This window comes from Muscardinus avellanarius (genome assembly GCF_963383645.1).
Source record: "Muscardinus avellanarius genome assembly, chromosome: 8".
NCBI lineage: Eukaryota > Metazoa > Chordata > Mammalia > Rodentia > Gliridae > Muscardinus > Muscardinus avellanarius.
In genome coordinates, this window is record NC_137794.1 from 8,403,814 (window position 1) to 8,417,560 (window position 13,747).

Consider the following 13,747-nt stretch of genomic DNA (forward strand, 5'->3'; position numbering starts at 1 on the left):
AGAATTGCATGCAATTGCATGGTTGTTGACTACATTACTCTAGAGAAGAAAGTGTTGATCTACCTTAGAAAAATCTGAATCAGAACCTAGCGGACAGATCTTTCTTTTATGTGCATGCTGACTAATTGTCTCAGAGACTACCCGCAAGACAGTTAAAATATATGGCCTGCTAAGTGGTTTGTCTGGTTTGTCTTTTGTTCCTAACTCTGTAAGCAGAACACAGGTAATAGACTTAAAAGAAGCAAGTTACTTGGATATGGAGATGTAGAACTTTCTGATTTTGTCCTTTAAATTTCTAAAATCACACACACACACACACACACACATAAGTAAATTGTATTTGAGACTGAGGAAATGGCATTATAATATTTAATTATAATTAAATAATTATATTGAAATAATATTTAAATAATTAAATTATATTTAAATAATTAAATAATATAAACAATTATAATTAAGTTATAATTTAATATCTCTGCAGGGAAGAGAAATGGCAAGTACCCCCAAACTTATTCTCAAATCTAATGAGATCTCTTTTCATGCAGCAATTAGCATAAAAAGTATGTAGGAGCAACTAATAATGAAGGCAGAATCCACTAATAATAATGGGTGGGAATGAATAGATGTCCTTAGTTTCCTCTTCCAAATTTAGAGGAACTCTTAGTTCTAATGTTATATGGAAGATTATGTTAATGTTATATACTAGTATTATATGTTATATGTTAATGTTATATATTAGTATTATATGTTATATGTTAATGTTATATGTTAGTATTATATGTTATATGTTAATGTTATATGTTAGTATTATATGTTATATATTAATGTCATATGGAAGATTATGAGCCACCTTCTCCAAACACGCCCCATCTGCCTAGATTTTCACCCACAACACAGTGACGAGATGATAACCCCATGACCTAATTATATCAAACCTGAACCTTAATACATGAGCGCTCCAGGAAACATTTTAAATTTAACTATAACATGTTCCAATTTAAAAAAAAGAAGAAAGGGCCAGGCGTGGTGGCGCACGCTTGTAATCCCTGTGCTTGGGAGGCGGGGACAGGAGGATCACGCAGGTTTGAAGCCAGCCGTGCTGGCTTAGGAGAACCTCTTTACAAAAAATAAAATAGGTCTGGGAGTGTAGCCCAGAGGTAGAAGGGCTTCCAGGAATCCCAGTACCACCAAAAAAAAAAAAATAGAGGAAGAAAGGATGGAAGGAAGAAGAGGAAAGGAAGTAGAAAAGAAAAAGTGCTGGGTTATAACATTAAGTGATGCCTTAGTACATTTTCTAGAAGTATAACCGATTACCACAAGCTGAGAAATTTATAAAGCTTAGAGGTTCATTTACTTAATGGTCCTGGAGGCTGGGAAGTCCAAGTTTGAGAGGCTGGCATATGGAGAGGGCCTTTGCACTGAACCACTCCATCGCAGAAGGGCATGAATGCAATGAACCTTTCGTGAACTAGGAGAATGGAGAGAGACCAGGATAACTTCCTAACCACCTGGTCTCACCACTGCCCTGGGTAGCGACACTGACCCATTCACACAGCAGAGCATACAAGATCTAATAACTATAGTATCTCTAAAGGATCTGCCTACTCACATTATCAGTACAGCAAATTTCGACCTGAGTTCTGTGGCAGACATTCAAACTATAGCAGATACACAGAAGTGGGTTAATATAAAGGATTTGCACAAAAATGCCCTTGAATTTTAAGCATCATTCTTACTAATCTCATTATGACTACTACTATGGCCAGCTTCAACAATTTAGAAGGACACCTTAAAATAGGGCTGCAGGTGTAGCTCAGAGGTAGACCATCTCTGAATTTAATCTCCAGTACCACCCCCCACACATACACACAGTTAATTATCTTCTGTGTGATTCATCCTCTGCCATTTTCAGTTATGGTGACTGGCTCTATCCTTTCAAGAAACACTGAAGAAAAAAATACCTCACCTTTGATTTATTTAAGAAATGCATACAGTCTTTCATGCACTTCTGCATCCTGTTTTTCCTTCTGATATTTTAGTAATTTTATTTATAATTGTATGCAAAGTTCTAGAGTAGAAGGAAATGATATTGACAGAACTTTAGCACTATTTAAAGTCCCACTTTGCTATAATCTTATGTCAGTGTATAAATGTATTAAAATTCACTTTGTCTGTAATCTCTTTCAATTAAAAAAGACAGGGTTGCCTTCAGCTTTATTAAATTTATGATATGAAACACCTTCTATGTGCTATAACTGTTAAACTGAATTTTATTTAGTACTTTGATTATAAATTAGGGAAATGGTACATTAACTCCTTTCTGAGGCTAAGATTTAAAAAGCTCCATTTATTTTCTGTTGTTGTTGTATTGTTTTGCAACATATGTTATATTTATAATTGCCTTATTAAATCTTATACATGGTAAGTGATAATCATATTGCCCAGAGCTATAAAATCATCAAAATATATAATGGCATTTAAAGTTGTTGTATCTACAAATGGGAGTTTTTTATTTTTAGCTTTTTAATCATGTTTTCAACAGAGTGTTAGAAATCGTCATAAGCTATTCAGAAAAGATATGTTATTTCCACTAGGTATTTGGCAAATGGTATTAAGTGAAAATAATAGTCAAACCTATGCCACAGAAGCATGGCCATTATGGAACAATTTCACAGCAAAGCAGAAACATGGCATAAAGAAGAAGGCACAGAACAAACTGGGCTCAGAGGGCCAGCTCCTAACCCTACTTAGTTTTGCCTGTGTACTTAAACTGTGATATCCCAATAGACTGACCAAAGATACCCCTCATCTTTCATTTTATGTTTTTTCCCATTATTTAAAATCCTAGATAACAAGTCTAATTCCAGTTCCTGATTTGTCATTTGACCCACGATTTAGCTTTATGCACTTCACCTTGAGTTTTATAACAACTTCTGTAATTTCTAAATTAACAGCTTAGAGAGAAGGCATAATTCCTTTCTTGAGCCCTGGACTATATAAATGACTACAAATATAGTTTCGACCCTCTAATGTCCATGGAGGACAAAAAGCAATTATCCACCGATGCTCTAGAAGTGTTCCAAAATAGTGGAAAGAAAATTAGAACCTGGAATCGTTAAGAAATTTGATAATATATATTTTAAATATTTTATATGATTTTAGACACTTAAACATAATTTAGTATAGTTCTATAATCTTAAATAATTACAGATGTTTTATGCAAAAGGTTGGTACCCATTAAATTGGCAAAAGTGTCTTACAAGACATGGGATTTTCTCAGCAGTAAGAAAGCACTGTGTTCTTTCAGTAGTAGAACTTCAGGGGGGAAAAATCAAATTTTTTCTTGGATTTCTACAAAGTTTGGAATCCTTTTATCTAAAAATAAGGTGAATTAATACATTGAAACAATTAAATAGAAGAAGAAAAGTTTTAAGATAAGTGATATTTAACCACTAGACTAAAATTTTATGAGCTATATTCTGTTTGGGAAATTATTATTAGAAAGTTATTATTATTATTATTATTATTATTATTATTATTTAGTATAAGATTGAATGGAAATTATTTAAATACATTTAATAAATTAAGGTTATCATTATATTTTTGTAAAATGATCTGTCTTTGGCTTCCAAATGTTAATCTTTCAAAGGAAGAAACTAAGTTAATAGAACACAACTTTTCAACTTGAGTTTTTTAAGGAGGATGATTGACATTCATTAAGAATTTTACTCAGACTTCCGGGAAGATGGCGACTGAGAAATGAGGGGCTTAAGAGCCCCGCTAACAACTAATCTCCATTACCACAAAATCAGCGCCTTTCATAGCCAGAAAACACCATCACCAGAGAAACAAAAAAATCACCAGGCTCCAGAGAGGAAGGGGACTCAAAACAAAGCTCAGAGCCACAGACGAGATACACTGGCCTCACGCCTGAGGACGCGGCAGCAGCGCCTTACTGCCGGCGACAGCAGCGAGTTCACCGGATGCCTACAGTAAACCGAGGTGAGCTGCTGCGGAACAGCCGGGTGGGATTTTTCGGCGCAGGGAGCATCTAAAGCTCCCAGTGGCTGAGCTCAGCACACACTGCGGGGACTCAGAGCGGAACTAAAAAACAGAACAAATACGCCAGTCTCACGGCCGAGGGTGTGGCAGCGGCACCATATTGCCACCGGTGGCAGCAGCAGCGAATTCACCGAGCCCACTACAGCTGGATCTGCGTATTCAACAACAGTGAGTCAAATTGCGGGCCCAAGAGGAGAAATCCCAGTACTGCACTCCCAGGGACTTGACCCAGTGGGGGAGTGGCAGTAGCAGAGATATCACACCATAGGAGAACGCCCAATCTGGCACCCCCCATAGTCTAAAGCAGCCTCTATCGACTCCCTGGGTCTGAAACTCTGTGATACAACCCAGTAAAGGAGTAGTGGTGACTGAGATACCACAGACTCGAGATCCAGAGCACCTTAAGTGAAGTCATAGTGACCCAAGGGAAGAACCTAGAGAAGGAACAAACTTCCGAAATCATGGGAAAGAGGAATAACACTGGAGCAATGAATGCCCACAACCACACAACATCAGAACCCAATAAAACAGAAATTCAGAGATTTATAGAAGATCAAATCAGGAAAATAACTGTAGAAATAATAGAGGTGTTTCAAAAAGAATTCAGAGAGAGAGCCAAAAAGAGATAAAGGATGCAATTAATGAAGTAAAGGCCTCAATTCAAAGTACAAACAACCGATCAGACCACATGGAGAATAGAATCTCGCTCTTAGAAGATGATCAATCCAAAAATGAATGCAGAGTTTCTAATCTAGAAAAAAAATATCCGACAGCAGGAATCTGACATTGAAGAAATATGGGCCCATTTTAAGAGAGCTAACCTACGAATAATTGGAATAGAGGAGGGAAAAGAAGGTGAAACCAAAGAGATCAACAATCTCTTCAAGGAAGTAATAGCAGAAAATTTCCAAACATAGAGCAAGAGGTCGATACCCAGGTCCAGGAAACTTATAGAACTCCCTTTAGACAGGATCGAAGAAGAGGATCCCCACGCCACATAATTGTCAAAATGACCAATGTGGAAGCCAAGCAGAGAATCTTAAAGGCAACAAAAACAAAGGGCCAAGTGACATTCAGAGGCAAAGCAATTAGAATCACTCCAGACTTCCCAAACCAAGTCATGAGAGCCAGAAGGGCTTGGAGTAACATATTCCAAACTCTGAAAGAAAACAACTTCCAGCCAAAAATTTCCTACCCAGCAAAACTTTCTATCAAATTAGATGGAGAAATAAGAAGCTTCCATGACAAACAGAAACTGAAGGAATTTATGTCTTCAAAACCAGCACTAGAGAAAATACTCAAAGAGATTAACTACAAAGAAGAAATAGGTAACACACACCAGAACCAGAGAAACAAGATTTTCCATCCAACAGACAACTAAGACTAGTTATCTGTGGAGATTCATTACTTATGTTAGTCTTTTACCTATCTCTAAATTGTATTGTTTGCTTTTATTGTTGTTAATTTTTAGGAATTCTAGTTGGGATATTAATATACCTTCAGATATAGCATTTAGAAATATTTTATCCCATTCAATCAGTAACTTTTAACTCTTTATACATTGTCTTTGTATATACAATATTTTTTTTAGGGAGTTTGTATACTCTTCTGTTGCCTTTGCCATTGAAATCATATCCAAGAAATCACTGCCAATTTCAATGTTGTGAGGTTTTATGACCCAGATTTTCTTCTAAAAGTTTATAGTCTTAAGATTTATATTTAGGTCTTTTATATATTTTGAGTTAATATTTGTATATGGTGTTAGGTAAGGGTCCAATTTTATTCTTTTTCATGTAATTATTATTTTTCAACAATATTTGGTTAAAAGATTATTATTTCCCCCACCAAATGTTCGTGGAAACCTTGTCAAAAATAACTTGACAATATATGAAATAATTTAATTCTAGGCTTTTATTTAACTCCAATGCTTTATATATCTGCCTTTAGAACAGTACTACACTGTTTCAATTATTGTAGCTTTATATGGTTTGGAATCAGAAAATATATATCTTCTAGCTTTGTTCTTTTGGAGATCGTTTTGGGTATCTAGAGTCCATATTCTATATTAGGATAGTTTTTTTCTGAAAAATAAATATATAAATATATGATAGTTTCACCTAAAAAAAAAGAAAAGAAAAATAATATTCTCTGGTAAGAAATAAAGCAAAAAGAAATATTGAAATGTTATCTTTAAGTTATTAAAAACTTAAGTTATCAAAAAAGTTCCAGATTAGTGTTAGCAGTGTCTGGTTACATGCTCTGGGAGTTGGTTACTGCTGTGTTGCTTTTCCTCTCAAAATCCCTCTGCTCTTAAACAATCCCATCATATTCCCCATCAGCTCATTATTTAATCCACTAATTATTTCAATAGTCCTGAGCTAACCAATGCACAGAAGTATTTTCAGATTAAGATGAAGGTAGGGATGTTGACTCAGACTGCATCCTTCCGCTATTTGATATAATCAATACTCCCTTAAGAAAAGGCAATTCTCTGTGTGGTACCCAGTGGAGAGTGGCTGCTCTTTGTTCCCCACTGAACATCTTCCTTACCACCTCATTTTTATGACCTTATTCTTCCTTGGAGGACTTTTCTGATCCATTTAATCTTCATAAAATTTACATTGTCCCAGAGGGGCAATATTATAGATACTACTACATACTTAGCATGTACTATATGCTATAATACAGTAAGCTCTTTGGAAGCAATATCTATCTACCTATCCACCTCTCCCATCTATCCATTGTCATCATCTATCATATTTTACCACTCCACCCATCCATTTTGCTTGATATATGCTTCTTTGTGTAGAAGTTTTATTCTTAACCTCTCATTTTTTTCCCTTGTGGAGCTGCATTTGATCTATAATTATTTATTGGAAAATAACCTTTCCTCATTAAGTTGCAACCTCATGTTTGTCATAAATAATGTGGCTGAGTTTGTATTGGTCTATTTCTGGACTGCTCAACTAATTCTGCTGTTAAAATTAGTCTATCTTGTGTGAAACTATTTTGATTCACTGAATAAGAAAATACAAACACAAATTAATTTATGATATTGGGAAATATATAACACTTGTCTCAGATTTAATTCACTGGTGTGGATGAGAAAACAAGCAGTGTTCTATTTTTGAGCCTGAAAGAATAAGAAAGATTTTGCCTTTTCCCAGATGTATGTTCATATCTAACAAGTTGCCATCTTGTGACTGAGCAGAATAAAAAAATGGGTTTCCTTCTCAAGCTGAAACTCCAGTCTTACGTTATAAATTGGAACTTCAGAATAACCTTAGTGAAGAGGAGTTGTGATTTGTATGACTTCCTCTAGCAGGAAGAGAAAAAGGTAGCGTTGGTCCTTGTTATTCTCAGAACTCTGAAAATACAAGACGACTTTCCTCTATACCCTATAACATTACGAAAAGAGATAGAAAGTAAAAACTAGGTATTGGATCTCCCAGTCTCTTACTTATTACAATAAATATTTTGCACATGCTAATTTTCACAATAGTGTTAACTAGTATACATTATATTGTCTATTTTATAACCAAAAAAAAAAATGGAGGCACAAGGAAATTAGAGGTTTTTGGTTCTAGGACAAGATGGCACAGATTCACTTTCCTCTGATACGTCACTGTAAATTCAACTAAAGATCCTGGAAATAGTTCAACAGAAATAATTAAATGACTCAGAATGGTGGAAAGGGAAGGCAGATTGGTAGAAACCTCAAGTGCTTGACACCACATTGAGGTCCTTGGGTTTGTTTGTTTGTTTGTTTGTTTTGTTTTCACAACGTCTTTCAGAGAGGTCTGTAACTTTGCACTGTGAGCAAACATTAATAAAGCAAAAAATAAAAGAAAGAAGAAAAGCCTGCTTTCTCTATTCAAAGGACCTAGAAAGGAGGAACCAACTGGAAACCTTACCAGGAGTCTCTAACCCAGTCGAGATCAAAACTCAGTAGCGTCTACAAAGCTGACATGCTGCTGTCTACAAGGTGCCTGGCATCTCCTAGCCCTCTGCGCAGTGGCAGGAAGTTATCCAGGCCAAGTATTTCCTAAACTTCCCATCCAAGGGCAGCAAGCAGTTCACATAGCACAGGAGGAATTGTGCAGCAGCCTCAGACTCTACAAATCTACAAAGAAGAGCAGAATCCTTGTAAGGGATCAGAAAATTAAACTATGATTGGAATTGCAAGTAAAAACATAAACTGTTATCTGCATACCAATTCTAAATAAGATGACTGCATGGTAAGACACAACAATTAAATAAATTTTATCGGAATACAATTAAAAATATTATATCATAGTTAGAATTAAGAAAAATATGACTTGAAAGACAATTAACCAACATCAAAATGGATCTGATGTTAAGTTTTTGACAAGGATTTTTAAAATGATATAATGGAAATACCTCAAAAGTTATGAATTATTGTAAGAAGTAAGAAAAATTAAGTCTTAGTAAATAAGTAGAATATATTTTAAGGATAAACAAATGGAAGTAAAAATATAATAACAATATAAAAAATCTCATTAGATGGGCTTAGTGTTTTACATTTAAAGTTTTACAGAGGACTAAATCAGTGAACGTGGACAGAGCCACACAATTTAATCAATTTGGACAACAGAGAGAAAATTCACCAAAAACAAATATTTACAGACTAAAAGGTATGGAACAAAAACATAGAATTGCACATTGATATCATTGAAGTTGCAGACAAAAAAGAGAGAAAAAATATAGAACTAAAATAAATATACAGATGGTCTCAAATTTAGAGTGGTTCAATTTATTTTTCTTTTTCTTGCCTTATAATGGTGCAAAAACCAGTATGCATTTAGTAGAAACCTTTCAGCTTTTGACTTTTAATCTTTTCCTGAGCTAGAGATATACTGGGCAGCAGAGGCAAGTCTCAGATCCCAGTCATTAAATCACAACAGTTAGAAACCAATACTCTGTAGCATATTGCGTTGCTGGGCTAGGATGTACAGTTGGTTAATACATTAAACGCATTTTAAACTCGTGTTACTTGAAAATTTTATTGGATGGTTGTCAGGATAGAAACCTATTATATGTGTATAAAACGATGTACCAAATTTGGTGTAAAATGTTAACCTATATATTTATAACCTGAGTAGGAACAAAGAGGATAAACCAAAGGAACTCACACTAAGTAACATCATAGTCATATTTCTGAAAATTAATGACAAAGTAAAACCAACAAGAGAGAAATGATGTTTTACCTCTAGAGTAACAACATTTGGGATGACAGTGATGGATTTCATCTAAAATTATGAGAGCTGGAAACAGAGGCACAAAATTTTCTAAGTGCTGGAAAAAAGAATTTTAAAGCATCAAATTTATATCTAGTGAAAATATTCTTCAGAGATGAAGGAGAAATAAGGATATTCTTAGGTGCGGCAGAATCAAGATAATATGTCTTCACTAAATCTAGCCTTAAGGAATAGCAAGCAAAAGCTTTCAGAGCAGAAAGAAAATAATAACCAAAGAAACCTTGGGACTTTAGAAGGAAAAGAAAAGAATGTCTCAATCTAATGGTAAGTATATTAGACTAGTCTTCAACTAATAAATGTCTTAAATCACATTTGGTGACTAAATGAAAAATGAACATCATTTGATGTGATGCTCAATGTATAAAATATTAAAATAATATTTTAAGTGGGGAAGGTGAAGTGTTCTAAATGTAAGCAAAGTTTCAATATTTACTTGGAGTGGTAATATGTCAACACCAATAGGCTCTGATAAGGGACATGCATAATACACAGAGCAAACATTAAGAAGACTAAAGCAAACAACATGTACAAAACTATCTAAGAAAGCAAAATAGAAAAATTAAACAACTTTAAAATTTTGAAAAAAAAATAGCCTCTTCAACAAATAGTGTTGGCAAAACTGGTTAAACATATGCGGAAAAATAAAAATAAACCCCACTTTCTCACCCTGCACAAAAGCCAATTCAAGGTGGACCAAAGACATGGAAATCAGACCAGAAAACCGTGTAGATCCTTGAAGAGGGCATAGGTCCAACACATAGACACAGGTAAAAAAAAAAAAATACAACTTTCTCAGCAAGACCCCAAAGGCACAAAAAACTAAAAGCTGAATCAATATGTGGGATTCCATGAAACTAAGAAGCTTCTGTATAGCAAAGAAAACCATCAAGAACCTCAATAGAAAGCCAACAAAATGGGAGAAATTTTTCGCAAACTATTCCTCTTAAGGAAGACTAATATCTGGAGTATACAGAGAACTCAAAACTTCACAGCTAAGAAAACAAATAACTCAACCAAAAAATGGGGAAATTAACTGAATAGACACTTCTCAAAAGAAGAAATTCAAATGGCCAATAAATGTATGAAAAAATGTTCAACATCATTAGCAATCAGAGAGATACAAATGAAAACTACCCTGAGATTTCATCTACTCCAACTAGAATGGCAATCATTCAAAACACAAGCAACAACAAATGCTGGCGAGGATGTGGAGAAGTGAAAACTCTAATATATTGTTGATTGGATTGAAAATTAATGCAACAACTTTGAAAAACAGTATGGAGGATCCTGAGAAGAATGGGAACGAGCCTACCATATCATCTCCAGCATTACCACTTCTGGATTTCTACCCAAAAGAATGAAAAGCAAATTACCAAACTAATGCATGTGTATCTCTGTTCATAGCTGCACAATTCACAATTGCCAAGATACGAAGCCAGCCAAGATGTCCATGGATGGATGGGTTACAAAACTATGGGATATGTACACCATGGAATTTTACTCAGCTGTAAATAAGAATAAAATTATATCATTTATGGGGAAATGAATGGAAATGGAGAACATTATACTAACTGAGATCGTTCAGTCACAAAAAGTAAAAAAATCGGATGCTCTCCCTAAAATGTGAAAGCTAGGGAGAAAAAAAAGTCATAGGAAGAACTCTTTATGAGGAAGAAGAAACCATAGATGAGCAGATAAGGTGAACTAACTGAGGAGGTTGTAAAGGGGCAAGAGGAAATTTTCCTAATGTGCATGATGTACATTCATGAACATATCAAAGTCAACCACTAAGCCAAACATGAGAAGGAGGGAGGGGAGGGGATGGGGTGGGAATTAGGGAAGGGCTAAAGGAGTGATGTGTGCATGGTGATGTCCACCATCTTGTACTTTGTTAAGATGTATGACTACAATGCATCAATAACATTAAAAAAAATAACACTTAGAAACAGAACAAAGAGAAAATACAATATCAATGTTAAAGATCTGACTTGTCAATATTTATTTTAAAAATAGTCTAAAAGACAGAGTTTTTCAGGTATATTTAAACACACACACACACACACACACACACACACACACACACACACAAATACATACCTCTTAATTCAATACTGGGAGCCTGAGAGAAAAGGATCTTAGGTCTAAGGCTGACATACACACACACAAACACACACACATGCACACACACACAAGATATTATTTTAATATTATACAAAGTGGACCACAGAGCAAAGAAAATTACTAAATTACTAAAGAGTTATGTCACATAATAATGAAAAAATCATCAGGTAAATATAGTATAGTCATCTTGAATCTATATTTACCTAATACCTAGAACTTCAAAATTCATGATGAAAAATTTGCAAAGCTAAAAGGATCTAAATAAATTTGTCATTATAGTTATATGTTTCCTTAGTGCAACTGATGGAACTACTAGAGGAAATATAAGTAGTGATACAGAACTGAACAACCTATCAACAAACAGTATCTCATGGCCTGAGAGCAACAGGTGGTGATGATAAACTCTGGGTCTTGACTGTGGCAACAGTCATACAGCGAGAGGCTAGAGCAGTAACATTTCTTCATTTGTCCAAATAACTTTCACCCACACATCTCCATTCCCTACCTCTCTGTGCTAGTGAAGATACCCAATGTAATGGATTTACTGGGTGGAAACCTAGGCTCAGGTTGTATAGCTAGAGAAGGTGGGTCCCTAGGGGTGGGATCTTGGGGACTGTGCTTGTATCTCTGAATTCTTTTGCTTGTTTGCTCTGTTTTGCGTCTGTCCTCCATGATGTGAGAGCAGAGCTCTCTGTCTTTCTTTGCTTCCCATTGCAATGCTTTGAGCTCAGCAGAACGGGTCCAGCATAGACTGAACTCTGAAATCTCCAAAAAATGTGAGCAAGTAAATCTTCCTTCCTGTAAGTTGTGTGGTTAGTTGTTTAGTTTACAGCAGTGAGAATGTTGACTGAGAGAGTCCTAATAATTCATAATTCTGTGCATGAAAAAAGGCTTCCTTACAGGTACTGTGAAAACCATCAGAGCCAGCTGAGCTTTATCTATAGAATTTATAGAAAAGTGCAATTTATGAATCCCAGAACAAAAGATTGTTTTAATAAGTGTAGGTTCACATCTGTTTTTAACCATAAGCTAAACAAATATTATATCCCATCCTTCAATTTAAAAATCAATAAGAAAATATTATGGTTTTCCATACTTTTATATTTCTCTAGTCATCTTTCATATACAAAATGTTAGTTACTAAATGTCTTGTTGCTAATTTCCATTCTATATGCTTTTTATTCATACACAAAGATTTTATGGCTATACATATTTATCTTTTCTTATTTTATACCTTTAATTTTATAAAATAAATCACTCAGTGCGAAATTTCAAAAAAGAATAGGAGCCTGAAACTATCCAGAAGAATAAATGCTGAACAAAAATCTTTGTAAATTGATTCACCCGATAGTCCAGAAATCTACACAGCAAAGCCAATGCTATTATATGAACTGTACAGAAATACTAATTTGTTATTACAAAGTTTTCCTTTCTTTACTATGTGTATTCATTTTGAAAAGTCAGGATAAACAGATTTCAATAATTTTATAAATTATCAAGCCATTTAGGATGCATAATTAATTGGCTTGTACTGTGCCATATTTATGAGGGTTATTTGTGCACAGTATGAGATAATCATAAATTATTTTGTTAACAAATTCTCTTGAGAGGCATTTTAAAGTCTTCCCTTGAGTAGCTTCTCTTGGTGTGACTGCTGTTGGGTATTTTTCTGTTGTTTAAATCAGAAATGAGCTATTTATCATCTTATAATTCTAAGTCTAATCTGTAAATACTAAGCGATTTGCAGAGAAAGGTGCAAAGCAATATTGGGACTGTGAATTTTCAAGTGTTTGAATCTATTTGGGAAAGACAACAAAACAGCATCTGGTAAATTGATGTCTATCTTTATATTTAAGTTTATCTGTGAGCTAAAGTCCTGAGATTTTTATAATTTTCCAAAACAATTTTTCAAGCACAGGTCTAATCAGAGATTATGACCATCAATATGAGAAGAAAAAAAAAGTTTTTTTCCTAAAAAAAGGGAAGTCTAAAACACATCAAATGATATTTAATTGGGACTGGAAATATTCCAAGTTTGACTTTCACACACAAAAAGCTTTGATTACAATAGTTCATGTTGGGCTCCTGTTGAGCCTGCCAAAAATCCAAGCTAGATCAGAGACTTTTTTGAAATAAACACAAGCTTAATCTGATGTAGATATTTCAAAACTCCCACTGCTTTAGTTATAACATCATCTGTTACTGAATGATTTATAAATCTCCCTCTATAGACAAATTTCTACAAGATGGAGGGTGAGATATTTTAACCCGAGGACATAAGGACA